Genomic DNA, 7500 nt, shown 5'->3' on the forward strand with positions numbered 1-7500 from the left:
ACTCCGTCTGTGTTTGTATTGGAAGGTAAACGCACTGCAGGAAGTTTGTAATCCAACTCAGCATTGTTCACAGATGAAGCCATTGTACAAGTCCCACTCCTTATGGCATACTAGCTGCATAACTGCTTGTTGAACTAATGCTGCACTTCTGCTCCATCCCCAAGAGGAATCAACTTTTTTCTCTTCTCTTTTTGGCCGTCATAAGTTACAAAGAATGGTCTGGTGACTAGCTGGTTGAGTTTTGTTTTGCATCATACTGATTTTTCAACTGAGTCCTATTGTAATACATTCAAAAAAGAATGGTCTATAGTACTCATGCAGGGCAGATGCAGGGTAAACACATTCAGGGGGAGTTCTACAATGACTACCACTGTAAAAGAAAGCTGCCAGACACCCTGGTCTGGAAAAAGGCTGAGGCAAATAATGTCACAATAATAAGAAGTGTTTGGTTTTCATTTCACACTTCACTTCCTCATGTGAAAAAGAAAGTAGACCTAACCATTAAAAGGCTTAAATAGCTGTGAACAGACCCATTCTCTGAGGCGAAGGATGGGTGTGGAGAGTGCAGTGGTGCAGTGGTTTAGGTGTGCATGTTAGAAAACTCTCACAATATCAGCAGTGCTGTGAACACCGACACACACCACTGTGGGAAATTACCGCCAACCAATTGTTGGTAAAGTTTGGCTGTGGTCAAATTTCCACTACTACCAAACATCATACCAAACATTTATTTTATTCTAAAAATCTAGCCTGCTGGTAAAATTTTTAAAAAAAATTACGTGGCTGGATGGAAAAGACAAAAAACTGATTGAGTCCTTGCAGAGAAGAGGGATTTTCCCTACAGTACTTCCAACTAACAAAGCCCCCGGTTGTAATATTGATGTTGCAGCATAGAGAGACTCCTGGTCATCTGAATCATAGTGAGGTTTTTGTTATATGTGGTCAAAGGTTGTTTGTTGGGCGGCCATATACTAGGCTGCAGCCGCATGTTCATCATGTCACAGCCTGTCAATAAAAAGTAGTCCAATTGCAGTCTAATTGTCAACTGTTGAGAGAGAGAGACAGAGAGAGAGAGAGAGAGAGAGAGAGAGAGAGAGAGAGAGAGAGAGAGAGAGAGAGAGAGAGAGAGAAAGAGAGAGAGACAGAGAGAGACAGAGAGAGAGAGAGAAAAGCATCTATAAGAGCACAAGTGTTGAAATGTAGAGCTACAGGGCAGCTGGCAGCATCTGGTAATATGAAGCTACACTGTAGAGCTGGATGGATGTAGGGAGGAGGAAAGGGATGGAGGGAGGGAGGGAGGGAGGAGGAGGGGAGGTGACGTAGAGTTCAGCAACTGAGATTTTCATGGAGCGGTGAAAGAGGGAAAACCAGCAGAGCAGCAGAGCCGGAGCGGGGTGTTCCCTGTCCAGCGGTGATGGTTTTGTCACAGACAAAGTTACATAACCGAACATCTGAAAATCATTTTATTTGGAACGAACCCCCTAACCTCCTGCCCCACTTACAGAGAAACACAGCCTTCCCTTCCCTTCCCTTCCCCTTTACGGCTGGTTACCATTCAGTCCTACAACAGACTCCCAAGGCAGGCTGGCAGAAGAAAGAAAGACAGAAAGGGAGAAAGAAAGCCAGAGCCAATTAGCATGATGGAGAGAATATAGAAGTAAAGGAGAATAAATTAAGCGATGGTGTGAGCATGTGCACAGCATATGAGAAGGTGAAGAAGGAGGAGAGTAGAGGTTGTTTGTGTGTCTGGGATACGGGACAAAGTTTCCCCAACGTGTTGCAGACAGAGGAATACACGGACTCCCTTTAAAAGAGAGAGAGAGAGAGAGAGAGCGAGAGAGAGAGAGAGAGACAGAGTCCTATCGAGCATCAAAGGCAGCAGCGATGTTAAATGGGCAACTTCTAAGAAACTGGATCGCATTACCTCACCACAAGAGCTATTTATGTGCATGTGTGTGTTCTTGCCAGTGTTTCCTTCAAGTTGCTGTTTGGGGTTTCACTGGCCTCCTCTTCCTGCCTTCCTCTCCTCTTCTCTCCTCCTTTTATTACTGTATACAATGTCTGATAAGAGCCTGGCTGTTAATTTGCTCCATGGCAGGGCGTTTTATTGGAGACACACCATTATTGGGGACAGGTTTTGATTTTATCTGCGCGTTAAAGTGAGATGCACACACTGAGTAATGTATACTAGGGACACAAATTCATAGAAAATAAAATCTGGGAAGGGAAACTAACTGGCTTGTCCACCAGCCACAGCGGCTGGTTCTTCCTAAAGTGTAACAGCCACTTTCACCATTTTACCAGCCAACTACATTTTTAGAATAGAGGTTGGTACCACAAGCCTACATTTACCAGAATTTGGCTGTTGGATGATGTTAACTTCCTACCATGAGTAACATATGATATTTATATCTGTGCAGCAACTTATTTTAATATTCCGACCTAGGGTCACAGTAACTATAAAAAAATCATTTTGATAATGATATTTAACAATATCTGCTGCCATATGCAAAGTCAAATGTTATATAATAAAACTGATTAGCAACTCATAGCATTGAACTCCATGGTAAAATGAAGTATGATTTTTAAAATCTCATTTTGTTAGATCTTAATTAGTATTTGCTTTTTATCATTAATTTAGACAACAGAATTGTGTATCACAATAAGTCAATATTATTATTTCATCGCAACATGATTCTATTGAAAGATGATAAACAATAATATTGAATTAATACCCTGGCCTATCAAGACTTAACACAGGATTCAGTGAAAATTGGTGTGACTCTGTGTTGCATTACTAACTTATTGGGCAGGTATTTATTTGCTAAAATATGAAGAGTTCCCACACACAGGGTGGGAAACTAACACCAGACATATTAAGGTTGTGGTTGGTAGGTGGAAGGTCACCAGTCATCATCTCTGGTCCTATTAAACCGGACACTGTGACCGCTAGACGTGAAAATGAGTTTCCTCTCAGTACTTGCATTTTCTGTTACAATACAGTATCATTCTTGCTTTCTCCTTTCTCCTGTCCCTGCCTTTAGGAGACTCACTTCTTTCTTTATTCACAAAAATCTACTAGCAAATCGTTTAAATGGTAGCATCTCCTCCTTAATTGCAGAGGGTTTTTCAAGGTAAACCATCTCTGCTGCTGTCACTCGTCTGTCATGTGCAGGACTTGCAGATTTGGCATGCTGATAGAGAGAAAGATCCGTCATTCACTTTCTGATGCACGAGCGATAACCTCACTCAGTTGCAGCGCTGCCTTGACTCACTCTGATGCAACCACATAAAAAGATAAGACGCAAGCCAACTTGAAGATTAGCTTGTTTGGTACAGATTTACGACAAAACAAAGACACAAAACAAAGCCATTCAAAAACGCCCCGGACACGTGAAAAACGCAGCAGCATCGAGTGACTTTGACAAGTCACGAACGAAGGCGAGTATTTCAATCCGAGCGCAAACAGGTGTGTTCTTTAGTTTGGTCAGAGAGCGCGCACATTGTTGGCCATGTGCTGCCAGCGAGCGAGCGATAAACTGGTAAGATAGGAGCCGAACATACTGAGCTTCTCCTGGAATGGAGTCTGGTAACACTGTTGATGCCATCTGCTGTTATCAACACGATTTCCTGTTTGTGTGTGTGTGTGTGTGTGTGTGTGTGTGTGTGTGTGTGTGAGAGAGAGAGAGAGCAGGGTTTGCACACACACTTGGACATCAAGTTCAAGGATTTGTCAATGACTTTCAAGGTATTGTTTGGTGAAATTTACTCAAAATTGGCATGTTTTTGGGGTGAGACATGACATTGGTCGGAATGAAACCTGACAGACACCTCATGTTTTACTCCTGATCTTGTCAAGACAATAAACCCCGGTGAAATCATTTGTTTTAATTCATTTTAATTCATTAATTTTAAAACTGCTTCTGTATCAACATACATCTCCATCACAGGGTTTTTCCCTCAGGATGTGAAGTGTTGATCTTAGGACAGAGAGCTGAGGAATACTGATGAATTTGTGGTGCTATATTTTAATAAAAAATAAGTACTTTCAAGACCATCCATTCATTTTCAAAAACCTCGAAGCCCTTATTTAAATTTTTCTCAAATCCGCAGACTTTCAAAGGATTTCCAAGCCCGTGGGAACCCTGTGTGAGTGTGTAGAGAGTGTGTGCATCTTTGTGCGCTTGTGTATGTGTGTTTCCGCCCCTCGCTGTTATCAACACTGATTTCCCTCGGCACATGGCTCGGCGTCTGAGTCACTGTAACAAAATAACATGAGTCCGGTCGGCTCGCGGCGACCTCGGCTACATTCATCAGCTAGCGTTTAGCGCGGCGCACTCGCTCCGTTAGCCCGGTGAGTCACAAGCTAATGGCTGTTGTATTATTCAGAAACACAAGAGTAAGTGAGTTGGGGAGAGAGGTGAACTAAACCTCCCACAGGATCCACATCCTCTGTTTGTGTGTCAGAGTGTGTGTGTGTGTGTGTGTGTGTGTGTGTGCTCCCAGGTGCATCTTATGAGAACGGTGTAGTTTGTGAATGTGTGTGTGGGTGAGTGTGCGCTTGTCAAGCCCTACTTCCATGTTGTACGACTAGTGGGTTTGTGTTAGGGAAAATTACTTTTAAAAGTAATCCCTTACTTTACTTCACTTCCTTCAAAAGTAACTACTCACTGTTTACTTAAGTAACCCGTTAGAGTACTTTTGTGTTGCCCACTTCAAAAACACGCCATAGCAATGTGGCTCGTGCTGCCAAAGTGTTGTCGATAACCGTTTTAAAATGCAATGCAAGGCTATTGATCTGATTTTAAAAGCCTGACAATCTCATTTGTATCAGCCAGGCTTTTCTTCCCATTCAGCAGCATGTTATCTGCACTTGATTTTCACTTGTTTCTACTTTGTATTTAAATTTGAATTGAAAAACTAAGTTACTAGCTACCACAAAAAAGTACAAAGAGTACAAAGTAAAGCGTTACCCCCAACCCTGGTTGTGAATGTGCGTTTGCAAGAGTGTGTGTGCACAATATATGACTGATGCATTTATGAAAACTTATCTATGCAAGTGTGTGGGTGCCCAATAATGCACGTTATAAGAACACTGTTTTTTTTGTGAATGCACGTGCACGTGAATGCTTGTGATCCCCACATGCATGTTATAAGCCTGGCGTGTTTGGCGTGATCACGTGTGTGTGAACGTGTGTGTGTGTCCTCCTGTGCCCCCGAGCTGCATGTTTTAAGAGCCGTGCATTTGTTGTGAACGTGCGTGCTTGCATGCCCCCACGTGAATGGTGTAAGATCAGTGTACTTGTGAATGTGTGTGAATGTGTGTGTGTGTGTGTGTGTGTGTGTGTGTGTGTTTAAAGATCATACCCCTACAAGAGTGGGCTTGTAGGTGTCCTTGCAGTACGTTCCTGTTGCTACGAGCAGACCTACGAATCGCTATGTGTGCGTTTAGCTGATAAAGCGTTTTCTTTAGCTTTAGGCTACAGATTTCAACAAGACAGCCTGGCTGCACTCTCGCTTCTCATTATCCGAAGGGACTTTACTGGATAACAAATCAAAGCGGTGTGCGTGCATGGTGAAATACCGTGCTGTCAGGGCTCACCGTGGAACTGGAAGGTTACCAATGCCTGTGAGTGCATGTCGAAGTCTCAACAGTGACATGACTTGTGAAGACTGTCAGTGTGCATGTGTGTGTGTGTTGTCCGTGTCCTGGTGAGTCATGTGTAGCCGTGGGTGTGTGTGTGCGTGGTGTGCTGGACGCATCGAAAATGTAAGCCCAAGTCTCAAAACAAGTCGCAGTTGCATAAATATGTTTCTGCCTGTATGTTTATGGAGACATGACAGACAGAGACGGAGAGCTCGCAAAAGCTGTTTAGATTCTCAAAAACGACGGCGTTCGGTCTCCACTTGTTTAGATTCAGCCAGATATGTTATGTAACGGGAAAGGTGGGTGGTGTGCAGTTTAATACGCCCCCCCCCCTCCTCCTCGCACGCACACACACACACACACACGCTCAATTACATTTGATGAACAAACAGTTGTTCCGACTCTTTCAAAGGAAACGCAAGTAATAAAACGAGTTACTCTGGATGAAAAACACAGAGGGAGAAAAGAGACGTGCTGTTGCTTTTCCCACAGCAGGACTATTACAAGTCATAACAATTTTATTTTCCATGCATGTTATTTATAGATTTTGTGATGTCATTTGTTTTCTGTGCCCAAGTCGCCGGAGTTTCCTTTTGTCATCTTGAGTTGAGTCTTTTTTTTTTTTTTTGATAGAACAACGTGTTTTCATGTTTTGGGGCTTTAACCTGCAGAGTTTGTATTTTTTCTTTAGCTAAACTTAACTAAACTAAAAACAAAAGGGGCCGACAGAGTTTATCCAATGTGGCGACAGAGTCAATGACAGAGAAAGGCAGAGAGACAGACAGCTGTGTTGGGGTTACTGCAGCTGTGTGTTTGGATTGCTATGAAACACATGCCATCACCCCCATCCCCTCCCCCCGCCCGCCCACTTTTCATCCCCCTCCCTCCTTTCCTTTCTCCCCCATTTCCCATTCTCCAGTCTTTCTTAATGTGCTTATTTTTCATTGTTCTGCCCTTTCTCCTCTTATTTTTTCCCCTTCTCCTCTCTCTCTCTCTGTGTTTAGTTCTCTTCTTTCTCTCTCCATCTATCAATCTCTCCATCTCATTCTTCCTCTCCTCTTCCCTCCCACTCTGAGCCTGTGAGTGTTGTGGGGCCTCTGCTGCTGGCAGCCTCCCATACTGTTACATAACAGCACCAGCGACCACACTGACTCACTGCTGGGCTAGGCTAGGCAGCTAGCTGGCCATCATATCTAAACCATAGCCCCATAGCATAGCCTCTGGCTGTGTGGGGCTGATAATGTTTCAATTTTTCATTTGGCAAATCGATCATTTCCACCTCCAGCCGACCAGAACTCAGCTCTAATGACATCGCAGTGTAAGTTATGCAGAGAAAAAAAGCCGGTCTATTGTCATTACATGAGGGTGGGGAACGGGGATGTGATCTGTATCTCTCTCTGTTGACAAGTCAGGATGACGTAGCCGGCCCAGCTAGCCCAAAGCCTCCAGCCTTGCTAATGGAATTTCAGCCTCGGGCCAGTCTCTGTCCGGGACAGCCTACCAGCTCCTCACCCCCGACATTCAGCCTGGTTAACCACACAGTCCGAATACCGGTCTCAACTCTCAACTTTATGAACGCATCTTTTCACGTCCTGAACTTGGGGCGGCTCGTAGCAGCTCCGGCCTCGCTGCAGTCACCAAGCGGTAACAAACCCCAAACCCCTTGCCTCAGCCCAAACAGGCAACAGACAGACTGAATACTGTGATGAGAAGCAGAACGGGCCTGAAATCACTGCAGCCCAGTCAGAGTCTGTACAGGCTCTCTGTCTCTGCCGGCCCTGAATCAGTTAGGCAAGCAGACAGGGAAGACAGTAGGCAAAGCCAGGACTGACCAGGGTCTAAACCAGAGCTGC

This window comes from Centroberyx affinis, unplaced genomic scaffold, assembly GCF_046629955.1.
Source record: "Centroberyx affinis isolate AG114_WGS23_722 - 3 ecotype Tasmania unplaced genomic scaffold, CSIRO-AGI_Caff_v1 ptg001650l_1, whole genome shotgun sequence".
NCBI lineage: Eukaryota > Metazoa > Chordata > Actinopteri > Beryciformes > Berycidae > Centroberyx > Centroberyx affinis.